The sequence below is a fragment of the Lepidochelys kempii genome, chromosome 1, assembly GCF_965140285.1.
Source record: "Lepidochelys kempii isolate rLepKem1 chromosome 1, rLepKem1.hap1, whole genome shotgun sequence".
In the NCBI taxonomy this organism is placed as follows: domain Eukaryota; kingdom Metazoa; phylum Chordata; order Testudines; family Cheloniidae; genus Lepidochelys; species Lepidochelys kempii.
This window is the reverse complement of record NC_136380.1, coordinates 21710951-21735075: the sequence shown is the minus strand read 5'-3', so window position 1 is coordinate 21735075 and position 24125 is coordinate 21710951. Positions and strand designations below refer to the sequence as shown.

The 24125-nt window shown below is 41.7% G+C and overlaps 1 protein-coding gene across 12 annotated transcripts in view; it reads left to right on the top strand.

The window, feature by feature from the left end:
* Positions 1-24125, top strand: part of DLG2 (discs large MAGUK scaffold protein 2) — a 1468504-nt gene that overhangs the window by 1079189 nt on the left and 365190 nt on the right. The window contains exon 1 of one of the 12 annotated variants that reach the window (XM_073336222.2): positions 16769-16895. The exons of the other annotated variants lie outside the window; for them this stretch is intronic. The gene's annotated coding sequence lies outside the window, so the exon portion shown is untranslated. Of the gene's footprint in view, positions 1-16768; positions 16896-24125 lie in introns of those variants that run through there. 12 annotated transcript variants of the gene reach the window in all.

Genomic DNA, 24125 nt, shown 5'->3' with positions numbered 1-24125 from the left:
TGAATGCAGGTTGGCAACCCTTAGCAGTTTTAGTTTGGAGGGCGTTGTACAAAAAGGTACTTAGTTCTGATTTGTGATGATTTGCACCCTCTAAAATTTGCTTTGAATTTCAGTTTGAAAACAAGATTTACATTGTTTTGTTGAAATCGTTTGGAACAATAGAGTTTTTGCAGTTTTGAACAAAACCCTAAATTCCTGATCATACATAAGGAGGATTGGGATTTGAGTCTTATGAGTAACGCACTGAACTGAGACTCCAGAAATACAAATGTTTTTATTTTAAGTGGTTCATAATGTGTCAGTAAGTACTCAAAAGTAGTGACTGCTTTTGACAATATTGGCCCAAACACACATCAGAGATGTCTAAAATGTGTAGTTATAAGATCAACATTAATAGCTGCTGTAATTTTTGTCATCTGTATATATCAGTGGTGGGTGACCTGTAGCCCATGGGCTGCACGCGGCCCGTCAGGGTAATCTGCTGGCAGGCCGCAAGATAGTTTGTTTACATTGACCATCCACAGGCATGGCTGCCCGCAATTCCCAGTGGTCGCGGTTCTCTGTTCCTGGACAATGGGAGCTGCAGGAAGCGGCATGAGCCATAGGGACATGCTGGCCACCGCTCCCCGCAGCTCCCATTGGCCGGGAACAGAGAACCGCGGCTTAATGGGAGCTATAAACAAAGTGTCTTGTGGCTCGCCAGCGGATTACCTTGATGGGCCATATGCGGCCCACTGGCTGCTGGTTGCCCACCACTGATATATATGGTTAATTGGTTATACTGCTTAAAACCGATAAACGTTTTCTAGTCCTCCTACTGCTGTGTATTTTTACCATAAAAAATAAACTAAAATAATTGATATTTGGGGATGAATTACAAGAAGAATCATTTCATTGTAGCATTATGCTTAGTAGTCAGCTAAGGAGCTGCCAACCATTCTGACTTAACCAGCTTTGGCCATAGGGTTGCCAACTTTCTACTCACACAAAACCTAACACCCTTGCCTCACTCCCTGCCCCACTCCTCCGAGGCCACACCCCTTATCCAAGGCCACGCCTCCACTCACTCCTTCCCACCCCCGTTGCTTGCTCTTCCCACCATCACTCTCATTTTCACTGGGCTGACTCAGGGGGCTGGGAGGAGGTGAGGGCACCAGCTGGGGGTGCAGCCTCTGGAATGGGGCTGGGCATGAGGGGTTTGGGGTGCAGGAGGCTGCTCCGGGCTGGGACTGAGGGGTTTGGAGGGCAGGAGGGGGATCAGGGCTGGGGCAGAGGGGTGGGGGTCAGGGGTGCAGAATCCAGGTGGTTTCCGGCAAATGGGAGCTGCAGGGCCGGCGCTTGGGGCAGGGGAGCATACAGAGACCCCTGGCTGCCCCTGTGCATAGGAGCAGGAAGGGGGGACATGCTGCTGCTTCCAGGAGCCGTGCGGAGCCACGGCAGGCAAAGAGCCTCCCTTAACCCTGATGCGCCACTGACTGGACCTTTAATGGTCAAAAAACAGACACCTGATGACTCTGTTTGGCCAGCTCTGCTTCTTCCCAGAACTCATTCTTGGTCACATTTGTAAATTGTTGTGTAGCCTGAGGGCATCATCCTTACATTTCAGTATAAAAATAAATTCATGATCCAATTCATGCCCAAAGATGGGATTAGAAACGTCTCCTCAGCTTTCCCTCTCCTCCTGTGAATTAACTCCTGCCTTCTCTTCCCTGCTCCTTTCCTGTAGTCTCTGGACATAATACAGAGAGCATGGTGGAAGCAAGAGCTGTGCAACAATTGAGAGGCTGGCAAACCTTCCCTAACCACTCGTCAAAGAACAATAGCATGAGTCATCACCTATTTAGAGGGGAGATTGGGATTAACCCCAGGCCAGGGAATGTGGCAGCCACCTTCCCTTATTTCTTTGTCTTATAAAACCTATCACAATTGGAACTGAAAAGAAATGCTACATAAGGCATACAGCTACAACATTTGGCTGTAGAATTTCATTACTTTAATGGATCCCAATTTAATACAAGCAAGAACAAATGCTCCAGCTAGTCACATTACAGAATGTCCCAGTTTTAGGATATCGATTCAGCACCATTGCCTAGAACTATACTTCACTGATAGGCATGACTTCTCACATTCGACTTTTCTATCTTGCAAGAAACCATGCCTATCAGTGTAGGTTAGTTTCTGCCAGCGGCACTGAATTGATATCCCTAAATTGAGAGTCTCTTTAATAGAAGGTTTCAGAGTAGCAGCCATGTTAGTCTGTATTCACAAAAAGAAAAGGAGTACTTGTTAGTCTCTAAGGTGCCACAAGTACTCCTTTTCTTTAATAGAACTAGTTGTAGTTTTTGTTATTTTAATACATTATTGTTCCTAGTGAATAGTTCGGGGGGGGGGGGGAAGAGGTGGGTGATATATGTTCCTTTTGTCAGGTTTCAGAGTAGCAGCCGTGTTAGTCTTTATTCGCAAAAAGAAAAGGAGGACTTGTGGCACCTTGGAGACTAACCAATTTATTTGAGCATAAGCTTTCATGAGCTACAGCTCACTTCATCGGATGCATAAAGTGGAAAATATAGTGAGGATGTTTTATGCACACAGACCATGAAAAAATGGGTGTTTGTTTTCCTCAGACTTAAAATCATATCCTCTAGTTTGACTGTTGATACAAACTTACTCCTATTCTCTTCATTATGCGGTATCTTATGGACACAAAAAATGCATTAGTCCACTTATCTCCTTTGGGCACCAAAGTCTTACAACAGACCTGCCCAGACTGTCAGATGTGAAATACTTCCCAATTTTCAAAGAGTAGGGAGGTACCTCATTCCATTCTATAAAGAAAACTAACACTTGTTTACTGTGATTTCAAAGGAAAATAGCTTTTTGATTATAGAGGACACCTTTGCTCTGACACTCTAGCCTGTGGCTGACTATTTTCTGTTTGCAGTGGAGAAGTGAAGCAGGCCTACTACTCAGCTTATTACAATAGCAGTCAAGTGGTTCGAAGAAAATAAGCTTTTTTGAGAGTGTGAAGGTTTTCTAGATTATTGCTTTACCATCCCATAGGAATAGCGTTGCTTGGCTGAGTGGAAGGTAAACCTGCCCATTGCGGTTACGGTCCTAAAGGGTAGATGTGCTGCTTTGGTTCTTCAGTAAACAACATGCATCCCAAGAATAAGTGTCATGCTCTGCATTGCTTCATCTTTGTCAAACACAGAATCCTGTACAATACTTTTGCAAAGGGTAATGGTTTTGATATGAGAATATGAAATAGCTGCAATATTTGCTACATTCCAACACCCTAGCATTTTTCTCAGGGGGGAAAGAGACTTAAAGCTGTCTCTTCAGTGTGTCTTTGCCATCAGAACATAGTGATTGTATGGCATTATGCAAACAGAGTGTGGTGATTAAATCCAAATGTCATTATATTTGGCCAAATTCAACCCTGCCTGTAAGCAATTGTTAATCAGTTGACTTCAGTGAAGTTGTTCCTGCTTGCAACAAAGCTGTGTGTCCTAAATGTGTTTTCACACGTTATTTAATGGACTGTGGATGTCCTGTTGGTTTCAGAATCTTCCTTTGACATCAGGATGATTTTTGAAATACAAGTGGCAAACCTATCAAGTGTTGTTCTCCTGTTGTTTTCATTTTGCAGTAGAATAAGGCAGTAGAGACCATATTGTAATACTGACTTATAAAATTCAAATGATTTATTGGGACACTGCGAGTAACAATTCCAGCACCAAAGGCAGGACTTAATTTCCTCGTAATTCTCCCTCCTCCCTAACATAACATGCAAGACAACAAGTTATCACTAAGATAAAGATATAACACGCCCTGTTGATGGTGGTGCTGTCTATACTGGTCATTACAATACTTATATGCTAACGATGAAAAACCTGTGCAGCAAAGTCTGATCTATGGTAATATTTTTAAAAAGTCACCTAATTCTTAATCATTCTCCCCACAGTTATTAACTTCCTGGAATAATATTCTAAAGTGGCATCTGCTCTCCCAATAAATTATAACTATCCCTTTTTATAAGTCATTCATGAAGCATGAGGTCTCTACTGAAATTACAGCACTCTCTGCATCCTCATCATTGTAAGTATTTCTGAAGTGGAGCAGTAGCAATTTTCAAGTCTTTTAATAGCCAGTCGAGATGGCTGTAAAAATACAACCATGAACATTAAGATCGTTACTAAACTGCTGCAGAAACACTTACTGAAGATGCAGACCCAGCAGAACGCTATTCAACTTAATGAATTGTGCCTGCAACAGAGCAGAAGGCAGCAGGATGGGGAAAGAAAAATTTGAAGATCAGATTGGAAGCAAAAGAAGCTTTTAAAACAAATAGTTTTAATAAAAACAGATGAAAACCTGGAATTGGTTTTTGCTGTGTCCCACAGCAATCTGTTCTCCACCAAAAAACCACCATGTCCCCGGTTGTTGTGGTTCTTCCTGCAGCTCTGCAAATACTGGACGATTTTTCATCCTGTGTTTGCAGCCCTCGTGACAGTAGAGTGGAGCTCCATGCAGTAGTGTGGCCTCCATGCTTACGACAGAAATGGCGGAGGGTGAGAAGTGCCATGTAGGTTTCTGGGATTTAAAAAAAAAGGTGCAAAAATGATAGGAAATTGATAACAGTATGTGATGGATAAAGTTGCATGATGGGAATTTGACCCTTTGCTCCCATTCATCTCTGTATGGTTCATTTCTTTCCTCCCATGTATTTCCAAGTTTTCCCAAAAGACAGCATGCAGGATGATGGCAAGTTGCACACTGGGATAACCTATCCATGGTGCACCACACTGCATCAATACAAGACCGCCTAGTGACTAAACACAATGCTGATGGAGGGAGCCAAGTATGCATGTGCACAAGGAATATACTAACTGCAATGATTTTATGCCAACCTAACTTGCCTTGAACAAAGTTTGTAGCATGGACATGGCTTTAGGCTTGTGAATGTGAGATGCAGGAAAGGCCAATTTCCAAATGGTGGGGTCATACTTAATACCTTTGCTGCATCTGTGATACCTTTGTCTGTATCATGAAAAAAAACCCACAAAGCAAAACAACAAACAAAAAAAAGTCTCCTTTGCCCCCTTCAAACTCTGAGTTTTCATCTCTCACATGCGTGGAACAATTTCTTCAATTATCATCACCAACCTTTCTTCCTTTTTTAAACTTCCCTCCTTCCTAAAATCCATCTGTTCTGGGATATGTACCAGATATTTTGTAGGTAGAATGCTGTTTTTGTTACGATAAATGACAGTTAATAGTCATTGGAAAGCAAATGACTCTCAATCTGGTGATTAGGACAATCAGCTAGGGTGTGGGAGACTCTAGTCCTTGCTCCAATGACTATTTTATTAGTTATACGAAGTGGAACAGCTTCAACAGGAGAGACTGAAAAATCCCCATACCAGCTGTCACAGAGTCCCTGGGCGATGCTCTGGAACTGCTCCCTATGAAGCCAGGCAGGACTCTGGTGAGGTCTCCTCTCTATGAGCAGACTGTCTCCAGGACACACCGCTCACACAGCTTCCACCTTCCTGGGTCTGACCTCAGAACATTCAGCATCCTCTGCCCCTCCGTGTGCTTCCCCAGCGAGTCCGCCCCGGTGGGGTCCTGGGGAAGCCAGAGGGTCCTGCACCCCAACTTCGCAGTCAGACGGGACTCTCAGCCAGCCAGTAAAACAGAGGTTTATTAGATGACAGGAACACGGTCTAACACAGAGCTTGTAGGTACAGAGAACAGGACCCCTCAGCCGGGTCCATTTTGGGGGGCAGTGAGCTAGACAGTCCCGTCTGCACTTCACTCCATGTCCCCAGCCAGTCCCAAACTGAAATGCTCTTCAGCTCCTCCTCCTCTGGGCTTTGTCCCTTTTCCGGGCCAGGAGGTCACCTGATCTTTGTCTTCAACCCTTTAGCTCTCACCTTGCAGGGGAGAAGGGCCAGGACATCAGTTGCTAGGAAACAGGGTGTCGGCCATTCTCTGTGTCCAGACCCCTGCACACAGCTGTCCTCTAGGGCTCTGCAACAATCATACACCCTTATCCCACTACCTAGATACTTAAGAACTGCATAGGGGAAACTGAGGCACCCCCACAATATTCAGAGAAAACTTTAAGAATAGTCCCACTTCGTCACACCAGCATATCCCAATGGCTAGAGCACCCTTCTGCAACGTGGGAGACCCAATTTTTTAAAAATACAAGTGGGGTGGTGATTGAAATACTATTTAGCAACCTATTTTAAAAAAAATAGATTGTGAACATCATTATTTTGCTTGGCTTCTGCTGTCTGAAACAAGGAGAAAGACAGAGTAAATGGGTTTTGGGGATGTATGAGAGGAATAGTTGATTCAGTTAAAATTCAGCTACCAAAATGATGTGGTGGGGACCATTTGCATTTATTCTGAACATTCTCCTTGCTGTACCCAGGTTCCTCTAATGGCTTGGTCACTCCTGCTGCATCTTAACTATTGTGAAGCTTCGTTTGTAATTGCAGCAAGTTTCAATGAAAATGAGATTATAGCTCCTACGGGGAATTTTGTATAGATGGTTCCGAGCTACGAAGTGGGCGATTTGCATCTTTTTTTTAAATTTGGGCCCATTTCTCATTGGTTTAGATCCAGTTTGCCCAACAACTTTGGAATGTTGCTTTTCCTTTATTTTTTTTTAACTTCTATGTTAATTATTCACGGAGTTTGCAGCCTTTCTTTATTTAACAGATGTGCTTTAGATGCACCTGCTATTTTAAGGGAATTCCTTTAGCAGCTGTCATTTCAGTCTATTGTTTCCACAAGGGCAATCATTCAGATGGTCTAGAGTACTCTCACACCTGCCAGCTGGTAAACCATGACTTTGGGGGGAGGGTCTCTTGTCCATTTACTTGCCTTCCGCTGCAGAGAGGCTCCCTTAAGATCTTTTCATGCCAGAAATTCTCTCTTATGCTGGTGGCAAGGAGGCTCCTTTTTCTCTACATGAAGGAGTTTGTTACTTTTCAGACAACCTGCAATATAATATAAATCCTTTCTTGGTACAGTACATTTTAGCATGAGTTGAAAACTATGTTAAAAAAGCGAAGTGGAAGACTTGATCCCCTTACCTTTAGCCTATCACTCCTGAGGTGAATAGCAACTTTGGGACCAGTACAGAGGCAGAGCCTCTGGGCGGGCGAGGGGTGGGGGGAGGGAGGTTTGCTGTGTCACATAGACATTAACTGATATTTATGATATTTCAACCATGATCTGTGTGGCCAGTTAAGGAGCAGCTTTTATGGATTGTACAATTAGTTCTCTCCAGTCCCTCACCTTGAGTGGAGGTGATGGTTGTAGTGCAGGATCTCAAGAGTGAAAGAGGATGATAAAGTCGGACATAATGGCAAGGAATTCTTAGGAATCCATGAACAGTGTACACATCCTTTGCCTAAGCAAAGGAGCCAATTTCCTTATGATATTTCTGAAAGCTTTTCTTTGGCAAATGGTAGTTGGAATTACGAGGTCAGTTTGTTGTTGCTGCGAATTATTTGTTGTTGTTTTGCTGTCCACAAAAATGTGCTATGAGTTTAACAGAACAAATGGATGTACCAGCTCACACTACCTCCTCCCAGGGAGTAACTGCAGACTACTGAACTCCACAGCCTCAAACACACCTCCCTAATCCCAGAGAGTGACTGCAGCCTGTTTCCCCTTCAGCCCCTTTCTTCTGCCAATTTCCTGGCTTTATACCAGACCCTGCTGTTCCTTCTCAGCTGGTCTCCATTATGTATCAGTTCTTCAATCCCCAGTCTCCCCCAGAAACAGCCAATCAGGTTAATTAAGCTCACTTGGCCTGCTCTGTCTTGTGTGGGGTGGACACTCCATTACTCCCACCCCAAAAAATTCAAGGGGATATGGATGGAGTGAAAAAGGATGAAGGATAAATGTAGCTAATTTTAAGGAAAGAAAAGGAGTACTTGTGGCACCTTAGAGACTAACAAACTTGTCTGAGCAATTTTAAAGAGTGGAATTTTACCGAGCAGTGACCTCTAGCATATTGTGAGTTGTAGGAAACATCTTAGCAATGTAGTAACTGTATTCCTGTCTGTGTATGAGCTGTCTTGGCTAAATTAAACCCAAACAAAGCTGATTTAGCCATAGTTTGTTATTTTTAAACAAATCCACACTCAAGAAAATCTCTCTGTTAACTGTTCTTGGTGCAGTCTCTCTAGGGGTTCCAACTTTCTCTTCAATTCACTTACAGTTAGACCAGTCCATAAACTCTTAACCTAAATTGAATCCATCAGCCCTTAACTTCCAGGACTTGCAGTCTTCTTTTATTTCCTTGTCAGTTTCTTAGAAGCATCCTGACATAAGGCCATTGCCCCTCTGTTATCCCAGACCTTTCTACCTCCCTTTCCCTGTTCCCTCCTTTATAGCTGGGCTTGTTTTCTTTATTCGTCTCACCTGTGGGTACATGCCTCCAAAAGTGGCGGTTCTGTGGGGGTTTGGCAGTCTGACTGCATGTAAGCAGTGAAGACTCTCCTCTCCCTTCTGCCTATGCTCAGTATGGGGTTTGTAAATCCCACTACACCCTCTCACTAAATATATAATCACAGTTAATTTTATCAATTGGTTATTGATTATTGACAATTGATTATCAACAGTAGGTAATATGGCAGATATGAAATTTATCCATAGTGTATAGGTACTAGGAGTAGTAGTTATGCCTGCTAAAAATCACCAAATGTCTGAGCTAGCATCTTACAAATCGTTTCTCCTGTGCTTGAAAAGATACTTAAAATTCTACAGTTGCAAGTGCTACCCACACAGTAATGTCATGGAATAGCCATAGTAGCCATAATTTGTTTATGCACTGTGATCACCCAGAGACTGTTGAAATGAGGGATGCTTTTTGTAGATAATGATACAAATTGCCCTTGCCCAAAAAGCATGAAAGACAAACATTGAATAGAAAAAAGAAAAATAGCCAAGCCATACAAAATTGTGGAAATAACTTCTGTGACTACAAGAGATTAAATATAAACAATTTCCTTTGCTTGCCCTTGACAGTAATTTTGTATTTTGGTTGCCTTCTGTTTGCTTTATTTCTGTCTAGGAGAAATAGGAGGCATTATTACAATAGAATCTTCCCTACATCTGTAAATGTTAATGAATGTGTGAACAAAGTACTGCCTCAGCACAGGTTGATGGTAATTCACATCCAGTAGGACCTACCTGTTTTCTGAAATTCTCTGTTATCAAAAACAGGATCATATCCCTCAGAGACACCTAGTTTGGACAGACAGCTGGCTGTCCTTGCAAAGACTATGTGACTCTACTGGACTTCACGCTTTAACTCTAGGCCTCAGCTACTGCACTTTAGACAGCATGCCTTCACTCAGAATCAGCACTAACGACCTTTAACGCTGAATCTCTACTTTGTACCCAGCACTTGTGTCCTGATCTCAGGAAGCTGTTTTCCTATAAATAAGATCATGGGCTTGCAGGCTTTGAAGTCTTGACTTACTGAGTCCATTGGGTCAGAGCCCTGGATTAAATAAATGCCTAACAGTTTCAAGGTTTGAGGTAGCCATAGAGATTTCAGATAATCGGGTTGCCCCAGCATTCACCCTCTGCCTTACATAGTCTTTCCTTCCATCAACAATACTATGAGGTGTAGTTACATTGGCTTCCGAATACTGAGGCACTGTCCATGCTCATTGAATTCTAGTATGGTTCCCCAGACAGTTATTAACAGGGACTTTCCATCAGATTGTCGCAACACAGTAAATAGTCTGGGGGTGCAGGCCCTGGGGTGGTTTTGGTCAGCTTCTGCCCCCCATTGCGGTTGGGTCCTGCCCAGCATTCACCCCACAGTGGCGGCTCCTGCAGCTCTTGTGCTGTGGGGCTGGCAGGGCTTGGCTTTCGGCTCTGTGGTTGCAGCACTGCTCAGTTTTGGCCCCACCCCTCTGACTGGACCAAATTTTTGTGAGTGGGGTTGTGACCTGGTTCATGCAGTTGCTGTGCCACTCACTCAAATTTGGCCTATCCAGACTCCCGCCATTATGAGTGGTGCTTGGACCCCAGCGATTGCCGTGCCTGGAGCAGGGAGACGAGGCCAGCGAGTCCTGTGGGAGGAGCCACAGGAGCTGCCATGTGACCCTTTGAAATATTCTGAAACCCAATTTTGGGTACTGAGCCGGGGTTGAGAACTCCTGCTATAAACTACCTAGGAAGATTAATAGTGGGGTCTTAACACAGATGTCCCAAAAGCCCTGATGATAATGTCCAGGGAAACCACATTGATCAAAGAAAGCTTGCTATATAACTATTCCTGAAACAACCATGTTTAAATATTATTGTAGTGAGCACTGTCCTGTTCTCAACATGGATAAGGCATTGGTTCTCAGATAAGCTTATGTGCTTCAGGACATGTCTTGAAAGGTCTGATATTCTTGTCTGCAGATTTCAAATATGGGCCCCTCCAGATTCCTCTTTCTTTAAATACTTTGGGGAACTATAATACTTCTCCCTGACAAAACACTCAGAGTGATGTTAATAGAAAAAGAGAGAACCACCATTAGCTTAGTGAGGAGCCCTGGTAGCTTCTATATTGTTGTTGTGTGTAGCATTTTTGTTTCACTTTATCTCGTAGAGCATTGCAGATGAGCCTGCTTGTTGTCAGTATACTGAGGGGCTGAAGTACAGCTGCATGGAAATGCAGAGGAAAGAACCCAACCAAGAACATGTTGTTCCTGAACCAGTGTTTTCAGAGTGTAATGTTCATGCTGTAACTCAGTCAATACAATCGTGTTTTTATCTCCATTCCTTATTCAGAACATTGCCAACAGGTGATATGTAATTTGTAACCGTGGAGATTTCATAGTCTTCCAATACAAAAACACTCATTTAATCCATGTCTCACTCTCTTATAAGGCAAAAGTAACAAAATGAATGGCAAGTTATTCATGAATCAGTTGTGAATAGATAAGACCATTTACAAGGTAAAGTCTGATTTCAGTTTGTATGTTCAAGTTTAAATGTAATCAGGCAGTTCAAGAAAATATTTCCATTCAGATAGATTCTACTTTGCAACTGGAGTAAGGGGATCAGTGCTAAAATGCTTTCATCAGATAGATGAGGAACAAAAGTAACTGATGGCTCTCTCCCTGACAGAATCATTTGTGGTAGTTAAGCAGATTGCAGAGTGATAGATTGCTCTTTCTGCCTCCATTTAACTGGTAACAGATCATTAAATATTTTAATAGAACTTAATCTCAATTTAAGAAGAAGTGACCTCACAGTAAACAAGTTAGAAATATAAATCATCTTACTAATCTCTGCTACTGTGTTATACAGCAAATAATTTTTTAAAAAATAAATCACAAATAGATATTGTCTTCCTGTGAGTCAGGATTTTGTGCTCCGGGGATGTTCTTCAGTCTGTACAAACAGATTTGCCAGAGTCTGTGGGAGTGTTTAACATGGTTTGTGAGTGTTATCAGGAAAAAAAAAAAAAAGTAGCATATTAAAACTATGCTTGATCCTGCGACCACTGATGCACATGTTTGCAAGATGAAACCCTGCTACTTTCAGTTCGTAGGAGTGGTAAATACTGTGTCCATTCTGTAAGTAATTGAAATAAGGTGTAATAATTTAAGGTAAACTGTAGCAATTAAATACCAAGTAACTCAACTGTTTTTTGTTGGTTTTACTTCCTAATTGTATGACTAGTTACTTATACAAGGTCACCACAGCCCCAATCCTGAGGAGGTTCAGCATGGGAGGGCCCCTATACCTGACTTCACTGGGGCTCCATGTGGATGGAAAGTGGCCTAGTTTCATGAATAGAGCCCATTGTAGTATTTGGGCTTAAGTAATTTAATTACTTAGTAAAAACAATATTAAGTTATTAGATTATTTAGGGTCCAGTGATACAGGGAGTGGTGTGGAGGAACTACTCAGCTTTTAGATTTGTTTGGGGGTGTGAGGCAGGTTGGGAGGGTTTCCTCTTCCATTGACACCTGCAGGTTCAACTCCAAACCCCATAGATCCCCAGGAAATCAAAAAGAAGCATTGCCAAATAACTCGAGTCCACCTGAAGCCATGTTATATCTGTGGGAAGGGGAGCATTCCACCAGGCAGGCTACATGAGTCAGTGAATGTGGCACTTCTCCTGTCTATCTCCCAATGGATGTTTTTTCAAGACTGGAATCATTTCTGCTTGATTAAGTGCAGGGCAAGAAATCTGGACCTAAATATATTCTCTTTACTATATGAATAAATACTTCTGTTGCTTTAAATTCTCAAGAAAATGTATTGATTTTATGTAATTATTATTAAACACAAGTAACTCACTCTTTCCTTATGTATTAGTTATAAAGATAAAATTATTCAGTGATTATAATGACTAAAAAGCAAGCACTACATTTACTTGTTATTGGCCAGTGACTGCTTAGAACTACGTAAACTATTTGTTGGAATTTATAGAGCCATTTTAATAACTAATACAGGCACACAAATTTAAAGGGAAAAATCTACATGAAACTTTAGGCCTCAACTTTCAAAGAATCAGGCCCTAACTGGCTATTAATTTATTCTTATGTGGTTGATCTTGTAGGTATCTTCTTTTTCAATAATTTAGCTTTTTCATGTGAAACGTGTAGGATCAGTATGATATGATATCGTGCTACATTGCCTCAAATATTTGCCATGACTCAGAGTAACAATACAAGTCAGACATTAAATGATTTTCTCTCTTCATAGTATTTGTGCTAGTGGAAATATAACAGTATGTTTTGATGTACGGTTTTTAGTGAGAAGCAAGTTGTCATTAATTAGCTTCCGTTTAAAAATCAGCTAATTGTGAATAATTAGGAACACTGCTTTCCTGTTTATAGCCACAAGGGTTTTAAAATATGCTTTAAAATGACTGAGTAGCTCAAAAGAGAATACAAAATTGTATTTTATCTTCAAATCTATTTAGACACATAAATTATAGAGAATGTACAACATTTAATGAGAAATTTCATGCTTGTCTTAAAATTCTCTGCATCCCATCCCTTAAACTGTATCCAAAGGGAATCTATCCTTCTATGATGTTTTGTGATAAGTATGTGCCTGTAAAAATCCGTAATAGGAAATATTCTTTAAAAGTCTTAACTGCAAAATTGAAGGCAAAAGAGCAGATAAGAAGTTTGATTTATGGGTGTTGAACATTTACTTTTTAGGCAGAATAATGTGACAATGTATTTTCAGGCCCTTTATCAGGATCACAAAAAGATTAGCCTTTATTGAGATAATGCAAACACTACACATTATCTGCCGTATCTATATTCTTATTGTTTACTATAGAGATTCCTGCTACTATATTTGAAGATATGTCAGTATTTGTGTCATAGTGCTTCCTCCCAAATCCTATGGGGGGCATTTAAATCAAATGCAAACATTTATTCTACTCCAAAAGGCAAATAAATCTCTGCTAGGAGTAAATTCCTTTCTGGCTAACCCACATGCATTCTACTGCAGCATTTGATTTTTACATCCAGAGGCAGGGAGAGAAGCAATGAGGAGAAGGAATGGGCTTGTTTGAGATGTTTGTACACACATGCAGATTGCAGAGCAGAGAAACTCAGCTAGAAACGCTGCCCAGAAATATCCAGAAATCTTGTCACATAGGATTTGAACTGTCATGGGCCTCGGATACTTAGGATGAGCTTCTTGTGTCGAGAAGTACATAACACACTGGTTAGTGTGTGTCATTTGTCTACCTCTGATCCACATAGGACATGCTACAGCTCTCAAAGGAAGAAACACCACTTATCAAGGAGCACAAATAAAAGATGTGGCCTCAGGCAGAGGACATTGCTAGGGTTGCCAACCCTCCAGGATTGGCCTGGAGCCTCCAGAAATTAAAGATTAATAATTACCAGCAGGACAGTGGGGTGGGAATAGGTATTGTTTCATATTCTCTGTGTATATATAAAGCCTGCTGCAGTTTCCACGATATGCATCTGAGGAAGTGAGCTGTAGCTCACGAAAGCTTATGCTCTAATAAATTGGTTAGTCTCTAAGGTGCCACAAGTACTCCTTTTCTTGTCATGTGATGAAATCTCCAGGAATACATCCAACCAATACTGGCAACCCTAGGCAGTGCAGGAGTCTGATCTTGAGGTGATGAAGGCATGGGTAACAATTCACAGTCTGCATCTGAAATGGAGAAGGGCTGACTTCATTGTAGCTACCACTGGATGTTCTAATAGCAGGTGGGAATCCAATCAGATTGATCCCAGATGGCAAACCCCCTCAATCATTATCCTTCCATCTCTTCCGGGTGCTTACTCAACCACAGATGTCATCACAGTCTTAGCTGCTCAGCCGGTTCGCCCTCTTTCAGACCCGAAGTAATGCAACTGCAGCTCTAGTGAGGTCAAAAAATAAAGCTGTGGATCATCAGCCAACTAAATACATTTCAACCCATGTCTCCTAAACAGTCCTGACAGCAGCCTCATGCACTCATTAAATAAGAGGAGTGATAAGAGGGAGCCCTGCAGAACCCTACATCATTAATTAATGATTATATTGTTGAATGTTTTGGATCAAAAAATGAAAGGAAGGTATGAGGTGGAAAATATTATATTGTTCACCTGATAGGAGTTATAGCTAATATCTGGCTGTCTTCTGAAAGGTGGCTCTGCGAAAAAGGAATTGTGGGATTCCGTGGTTATAATAAGAGTCTTTGTTATTTCCATTCTCCCTTCTCTTCATGTGTCATTATATAATGCCTGCAACTGTAATTTTCACTTCATGCATCGGAAGAACTGTTTTTTTACCCACAAAAGCTTATGCCCAAATAAATCTGTTAGTCTTTAAAGGACCACCAGACTCCTTGTTGTTTTTGAAGATACAGACTAACACGGCTACCCCCGATACTTATTTCCATTCAATTTACCTATAAAAATGTGGGATTAAGGAGCTCTGACCAGAGTCATTATCTCTGCTCAAGCTTGACGCCAACTGATGGCCTCAAGGAGAAGAATCTGGGTTGTAGAGCACTCCTTGTTAATCCTTTACAAAGTGCTTTGTGCACTGCGTCTGCTGCCCAGCTACAGCTGCAAAAATGGCCATAGCGACAGCCTCTCCCATAACCTGTCTAGCCACACCCAATGGTTCCAACTAGTGTTGCTGTATATACTGGCCAGCACAAAGCTTGAAGTTTCAGAACATTCTGGGTCTAAACTCTGGCAAGCATCTGTGTTGGATCAGCAGCAGGGAAAGGTATAGACAATCTATCTCTTGATCTCCGTAGATTCTATGGCCAAGAGCAAAGGAAATGTAGAACTGTATAATAGTTGAAGACATTAGTAGACTAATATCTTCAACTATTATAAAGTTCAACTATCATTTTTTCTATATAATGGTAATTTCAAAGGGTATCCTTTTCACCTACAAACATTGTACATCTGCCTTACTCTGCCTGAAATTGAGAAATAAATGCAGACTATTACATATGTTGTATAAATGTCAGACACTAAAGAAGATGCTTAATAATTTTGAGTTCACAAAAAAAACCCACGAGAAAGAAACATAATGATGGGATCAATTAGATGTTTTTCAGTTATACTTTCCCAGGCTATTGCCATATTGTCCAATTGTCACTTTCACAAAGAGCCCTCTCAAATGGTCAAGGGAAGGCTGGTGTGGAAATTAGAGAGAGTACTAGAAGCAGAATCTGTCCCTACACTGCCCTTTGTAAGACCACAGAACCTACATAGACTTTAATTTATTTTTAAAATTGAATTAATTTTGTAATTTAGTTCATTTTTTCATAAGCAAACTCCACAGGCTGAAATAGTTGAGGTAACCGTTAAAGCATCATATACGTCAATAATGTAGACAGAAGAAATATAGTAATTGCAAGCCTAACAAGCCCCACCCAGCACCATTAATGTGCCTTTAAGCATGAGCAGTCTTCTGCATGGCACTTCTCTCTTCACAGCAACATGGAGAAAGGTGGTCATTGGTGCTGGAACTAAAGGGTCAAGGAGAGTAGTAACTGAGGAATTCTTTTTCTGCAGCACCCTGTTAAGAATTAGCCATGTCTCTGTGGCTCTTGTTATTTTTGTTGCTTCCATAACTGTGCTATCTGTCAAATCTAATCAGTCAAAGGGTATCAATCAAATTATCTTGTGTTAATTTACCTGTGTTCCTTTCCTAAGTTAAGTGGAATTTGATGAACTAGAAGCCCATCTTAGAAGAATACATCACACTAGCATTGACAACTTAATTGATGTATGACTGTTATAACTTTTCCTTTCAGAAAGAGCAAATGAATATAGAATGATTAAATTCTGTAAGCTTAGAGTGATTTTGCAGAGGACATTCTTATACGAGCATATTCTTAGCAATGCTTTGGGAGCTGGGTACAGGAGCATTACCTCATCTCTGATCCAAAGGGGATTAACTCCATCTCAGTTTCCTTTTTTCCTTTTAAAGCTACTCCTGGGGAGGGGTATGAGGGTGGTTGCTTTTGAGACAGATGAGGGAGAATGATTGTGGGAAGCTAGGCTCTACAACCTGAGCTGGATTGGACCCTGACCTTGGAATGTTTGTTACTTTTTGATTATGTTAGCTTATTTCACTGTCAGGTCCAGTTTCACAGCTTCAAAATGGAGGTATAATCCCTCCTCCTATGCAGATCAAGCATATAACAGCCAATGAAAATACTCTCAATTTGGTAACGTTAGGCTCTACCATTTTCCACTCCACTCTCCTCAGTCTTTCTTTCGGGGAGGCAGCACACTGCAGTCTCTGCACTTTACATCAGAAAAACAGAAGCTCAGAGGACTAGGGGAAGAGATGGAACAAGAAATGCACCGCTTACCAAGACAGTCTTCGCCCTACACTAACAGGTTCTCTCTGCTGTGCTTGTGATTTGGGGCCTTAATGGTAAATTAACAGGGCTGCACTTAAGTTTCCAGAACTCAGTGTCCAGGTTTCTTATCAGAAAATCACTCTCTTCCCTTTTTCATGAGAGTAGGTCTGTTGTATTTTCAGATTCTGGGTAGAGCTGGGCAGTTTTATTTTCCAAACAAATGATTTATTTGCTGAAAAATGAAGCTTCAGTTGACCCCAAACTATTCACAAATTTGACATGAATAGTTTAAGCCAGTGGTTTTCAACCTGTGGTCCACGGACCCCTGGGAGTCCACAGATTATATCTAAGATTTCCAAAAGGGTCTGCACCTCTACTCAACATTTTTTAGGGGTCCACAAATGAAAAAAGATTGAAAACCACTGGTTTAAGCTATTCACAAAATGGCTGCAAGAGGTGGAGGGGTAAAGGTGGTGGTGGTGCTGCTGCTCCTGCTCTGTCCTCTTTTATAATAGTTACCCTAGTAGTTAAGGGAGTCACCTGGGATGTGGGAGACCCAGGTTGAAATCCCTCCCTCTGCAATAGACTTTTTTCAGTTCCCACAAAATTCTGAATTTTTTCAGATTTGGTTCAATCCAAACTGAATTTGGTTTGTTTTTTCCTCAGCTGCCACCAAACTGGAAAATCAGTTGTTTGCTCAGCTCTAGTTTATGTGGACACAGCAGCAATATGAGGACAGATGCATAGAATTAAGCAGCAGGCCGCAACTTTTATTAAACTTGCATACGGGGAGGGCACTACCCAGCCATCATCCATACTTTCCTATACCAGGCATTTAATTGGTTCCAGTGTGGGGGCTAGAGGGCTCCTTACAATATAACCCATAATGCGGGGTAGACTCTCCTCATCCTACCCCCAGGACTCAGCTCTCTCTGAGTGGTAGCACCCTCCCCCACCACTCCACCTCACCCAATGTGAAGGGGACAGAGGGTGCAGCAGGATGGGGACTTTGGCCTGCAAGGGCCACAAGGTCTGACCTCGGACCATGAAGGCCACAAGGTCTCACCCCATCACATGAGGCCAAGGCCCAACATCAAAATCCCAGGTCTTTTGCCTCTGGGATGATTGATTTTATTCTGCTAACCTCACTAGAAACAGGCCATAAATTGCAACAAACAAACAACTCCACCCCATACCTTAGTTAGGTTCTAAGCACATTCCTACTCAACCCACTGTGGCTTGAAGGTGCTGCAAGGAAGGCAAAAAACTCCCTGGTCCTCTGCCAATTGGCCCATGCCCTTCTTCCATTGGCAGAGGACCCCCTAAAAAGACGATTGGCTAGATCCACAATGTCTGTTAGGCCAAGTTCCCATTCCTAGTTTGGGTGGCAGGGTGGGCTTCTGGAATGGAGCCGAAAGAGGCTCCATAGAGCCCTGTGCTGGGCTAAAATCCTGGCAGCTGGGGAATGCCGGCCAATCAGCACCCCTCTCCCCCAGCGGCCCAATGGTGCCAGAGACTCCCAGGGGGAGGAGCTACCTATTACCCTTGCTAGTGGGACTGTCCCCATTTCACTGCTGGCCCCATCAAGTTCCTCACCCAATGATGGGTGTGGCATTTCTGATCTTAACTAAGCTAGCTGCTCCTGATTCCTTCAACCCAGGAAGGCTTCCATCTATGACTCAAACTTTTGCTAGGCCTTATTTCTGCCCCCTTCCTGCCCCCCGCCCACTGTTCACTGGTTCTAAGGAGCCACTTCCTCCTGGGTCTGGACGCCACTGCAATGAGGTACAGCAGCATGCAATACTCCCACCATGAGGAACAAATGACCTATATTCCCTATCACCACCCTTATTTTCTATATTATATAGGGACAAGCAGGTTATCACATTAAAAATGTCTATGATTAATAAAACAACATTAAGCAACCAATACGAATGCCCCCAGTGTTCCCAAGGTTTATTATGAATCCTAAGTATAAACACAGTGTATTTTTGCTAACACATACTGACAGACTTAAAACATGTATCCAAACATTGCATTCATGCAACACATAATACAAAATACATGTAAATGCTGGCTTAACTAAAACTAGAGGATGTATTAAAATTATTAGTCGCTTTTAATGACAGCATTTACTCCGCACACTCAAATTATTTACAAATTGGAAATGTTCAAGGTTAAGGGGTTAGCTTTCTGATCTCAGTTCTGTAAACAGTTTTTGTGATATTATCAATTAAACTTACATTTGCTAGATATTGCCTGCTAAGCTCTTATAAGGTTGTCATGAAGGTTTTCCTTTAGACAGAAATTGATTTACATGGTTATCAATTTAGAGCACCAAAAAAAAAGGATATGAGTGATGTCAAATTTACGGGCTGTCACTTGCTCATGCTGCACAATCTCTGTATATCATTTTGTCCTGTCACTTCTGTCCAGATATCTTTCCCCAGACTTGCAGCTGTTGTTTTCTCTGACAGTTGCTTTTACAGATCATTATTGCTAACTCAGTTTGGTTCCAACTTTCATGTCTGGTTCACAATTTGTTTTAAACCCCAAACCACTGTGCAACCCCAAACCTCCTGTCCCCTTTCCCCCCTCAAAAAAAGTGGTGGCATAAACATTGACTTTGAATTGCTTGGCTTTCATACAAATACTGTCGCTATCTTGGCTTTCTTGAAATTAATCATTGTCTCCGACATTGCAGGAAGAAAGACAGGACATTAGAAACTTGATTTAACTAGGCTGCAACTCTATTAAGTTGCACATGTGGGAATTATCTGGCAATAACTTGTCCAGCGCAGGTCATCCTTCCTTCCATACCACATGGGGGAGGTGCACTGCCTTCAGCTCCACAACTCTCCATCACCCAGGGGTCAGGGGCTGCTTTTAGCTTGTCACCTTCTGCACCATTAACCTGGTTCTAGCACATTACTGGGTCCCCACTGTCCTCCCCTCATATGGTTTGGGCAGAGGGGGTTATCTCCTTGCCAGACATTAGGAGTCCCAGTTCCATTCTCCACCTTCTCTAGGACATGTCTTCTCCTACTCTGAGTCCAGCTGCAGTTTATCGGGGAACTGGACCTCCTTTTGAATAAGTAAGTGTGCTAAAGGCACCTGTCAAGCCGTGCAGAGAATAAATGCCCACAAGGATGGGAGAAACAAGGGGGAGGCAATATTTGAAGTGACCCCAAGGGTTTTCTTTCCCATGCTGGCCTATAGAAAGTCTCCCCACCTCTGAGATTGAGGGAGATGGGGAGAGTCTACATTTAAATATAATGTTTTAAACTAAAAAATGAAATTAAAATATTTTTGAAAGGTTATAAAAGCAGTAGAAACCAATGGATTTTTAAAATCGTATTCAGTATATTCCAGTAACTTAAAACAACTGTATTTATTAACAACCTATGTGAATTTTTACAGTAGCTCAAACTATCATAAACATCCCAATCACTTGATAATTACCTGTTCTGTTCATTCCCTCTGGGGCACCTGGTATTGGCCACTGTCGGAAGACAGGATACTGGGCTAGATGGACCTTTGGTCTGACCCAGTATGGCCGTTCTTACGTCCCCCAAACTTTGAGATATAAAATGTCTGTTGGGGAAATAATAAAATAAAGCAACAGAAATACATTAAATTCACTTCACTAACTTAAAAGTTATTGCCAATATTTTCTTCCTTCATTTTATCATCCCCTTGTCTCTTCTTCCATGTCTAGATTATTATATTTGAAGGCCAGCAGAGGTCATTAGGTTATCTAATTTAGACCATTACATCACAGGTGACCTATACTGAATAGTCTAGTCATTTTGTACCATTTTCTTTCTTTTCTTTCCTTAATTGTCTGTATTTTCTTTAGGATGCTTGTTCCTTCTTGTCTCTCTTTCTGCTCTTCCATATTCATTCATCCTCAAGGCTGGCTCTTGGATTTGTGGGTCCCAAAGGCAGTCTCAGTATACATAGTACTGTGCTGTCCATTGGACTGTGCAATCTTATAGGCAGCTTCACACTGGTTTCATAGGTTATGCAGCTCTGCCTTTGAAAATGCATGGGAGATGCATACATTCCTGCAACACCTTGTAAATGTACTGGTGACATCTTACTGATCCTACAGTATGCTGAGCTTCCGCAGCTCCCGTGGATTTGGGGGATGAATGATTCAGTAAGAACCTGCACAGGATTAGTCTCTCAATCATAGAATAATAGGGTTAAGGCCAGGAGGGACCCCTACATCATATAGGTCACCACAGGCCACCAACACCATCCCACCATCACACTAAACCCACCAACTAAAATTGACCAAAATATTGCAGACCACAGTGGAGGAAAACAAAGGACGTACTATATAATATCACATACTCAGTGGCTTTGATCTGCTTTGAAGGTAGGTGATGTGTCTACTGAAAATGGCACGTACAAAGTCCTGCTCCTATACTGGGACATACTAAAGTCAGTGGGGCTCCGTGTGGATGCAGTCGCAGGATCAGGGTCACGTTCACTAATTTCACTTTGTGCAATCAAGACGGAAGAAAAGTTTTTGAGGGGTATTTTTTTTTTCAATTTACAAATTATGACATGCATCCCATCTACAATATAGACAGACGACAATTTTTGGTATCAGCTTTCTCTCAGGTTTCTGACCAAAAAAAGCAAACAACTGAAAATAGAGAAGACCGTCATTTCATTTGTGTTATGGTAGTGCCTAAAGGCCCCTCTGTGCTAGACATGGTACAGACACCTGGAGACGGACCTTGCTTCGAAAAGCTTACATTTTAGGATCACCAAGGGGTGAAGAGAGAAAACAGAAGGTCCCAAGGTCATACAGAAGACCTCAGTGGCAGGATTGAGAATAGAACCCAGGTCTCCTAACTCATAAGAATGGCCCTATTGGGTTAGACCAAAGGTCCATCTAGTCCAGTATCCTGTCTTGCGACAGTGGCCAGTGCCAGGTGCCCCAGAGGGAATGAACAGAACAGGTAATCGTCAAATGATCCATCCCCTGTCACTCATTCCCAGCTTCTGGCAAACAGAGGCTAGGGACACCATTCCTGCCTCCCAGTCTGCTGTCCTATCAACTAAATTGCTCTGCCTGCTATCCTCATTCTGGAATAATATTCTTGAAAACTTTATTACATTGTCATAAAAATGTATACCCGTAATGGGCCAGGGCATAGGCAGTCTGGCCTAGTGGTCACAGTTGGGCTGTGGGTCACACATAAGGGACAGTAGTTTGTGAGCAGGGGTTGGAGGAATCGCTAGAGCCAGGGTCAAATCAGGCTGGGGTCTGAGACCAGAGATTACAGGTAGTACCAGTGGAATCAGGAAACAAGAGTCCGGGTCACAGCCAAGCTGCAGCCAGAGACTCAAGATTAGAGGTAGTATCGGACTGGAGTCAGGAGGCAAGAGTCAAGGTCAGAGTCAGGCTGGGATCAGAGGATGAGGTGAGGTCTGGAGTTGCAGTGGGCCCAAAGTCTGTGTGATTGCCCACACAACTTCTTGGGGCACCCTCCAGGGTTAAATAGGGTGCTTGGCCAATCAGAGGGCTGTGGGGTACTGACACTCTGGGTTTCTTGGATGGTACTTCCTGCTGTGCCTACTTGCCACAATGCTCCCCATGGCACTGTGGGAACATCAGCTGTCCCTGGCTCTGTAAACCTGGGTTTTAGTACCAGATCCTTTTGTCACCAGGTGTTGGATTTTTTCACCCAGTGTGTAATAAATAAGTCATCAAAGGAGGCAGTAGCCCAAGTGTAGATGTTTTGGGCCAAAGTCCTGGAGCTTTTGCCATTGAAGTTTTCTTAAAGAGGACATCCTTTTCTCCCCTTCATTGTGTCTCCAGGTGATAAAGAAATGATTGAGGACTAAGCAAATCATGTAATTTTTCCCCCAGAATTGATCTCATTGTTGTCTTAACAATAGGACATAACTACAAGAGTATTAAGAAATTAGATAAAACGTTATTTTAATCGTCCCGCTATTCTAAATTAATTCTACATGTATTATTAACAACTGTCTTAATTAATTCATTTAAAGTTCATTGGATTTCAGATATTATTCCAGAGGTTTCTCGTTGTAATTTATCATTTTGCAAGTCTCCATTAATTAGCCTATTACATTATCTGACAGCACGTTTCTCCAAGGATACTGTGAGAGGAAACCCGTAGTTTCTTTGTCAACAGATGTAATTCATTATAAAACTTCATCTCTTCAGTCATGTAGATGACAAAGCCTTTTGTTATTAACTGTAACATCAGTGAGTTTTATTGCACAAGCAATAAGGCTGGTGAAAATCGTAAACTGCCAAGTTATAGGGAGCAAATCTTTTTCTACTGCATCTCTCCAGACGAAGTTCTAGTCATCAATAACATGTTTGTTTCTATAACCACTGATTACAATACATTTTAAAAATAAAATTAGTGATATAAAAATCAGAGATAATTGCATTTGTTTTCTTTGTTGCAGAAATAGTTACACTTGGGTTGTCTCCGAATCTAACCTTATAGTAAGTGTCAGTAAAGACTTACTTGTTCAGCCGGAAGGTCTCATTAGACATATGACTGTAGGAAAAAGCAAACAATTGTTATGAATTTTTGGGGGAGTCTATAATAGATTTTTATGAAAATAAGATACCATAGACAGGTATTGCCATACACTTTTGCAAAATGGGAGATAAAATTTTAGTACTAATGAAAGAAGTGATATGTGTGTGTAGCAGTAATAGGGAGAATATAGGTAAAGGGTAAAGCCTCTAGTTTCTGAAGTCTGTTTATTTTCCCTTCCTGTTCTATATATTTTCTGTAGTTTGCATTATCATTTCTTAATCATATTACAATGCACTATTGACATCACTCCAGAGCTTTGAGATCTTTTGTGTGGTTCTTCATCTGGGAATTTTACAGGTTACTAAACAGAAGTTACCTGTTCGTCAAGGTACATCAGTCTAATCTTTCATGCACCCATAACAGCTGAGTGCTAATAATTATGCAAAGCAGAATTAAATCCAAAGGACTGCATTCTCCATCTGTCCTTACCTAAACTATTCTGTGCTTTTCACTGTGGTTACTGAACAACTTATACATTCTACAAGGGATCTCTCCTTCTCTCTCTCCCCATCCCTGATATCAAGCTGTTAGTAGGGACAACAAGAATATTGAGAGTTTTATTTGTGTGTGTGTGTGTGTGTAAGACACACAACAGTTTTGAAGAGATAAAACCCCATGATTCACAGCATAATCCAAACTGTATTTATGGCCAGGAAAAACACTTT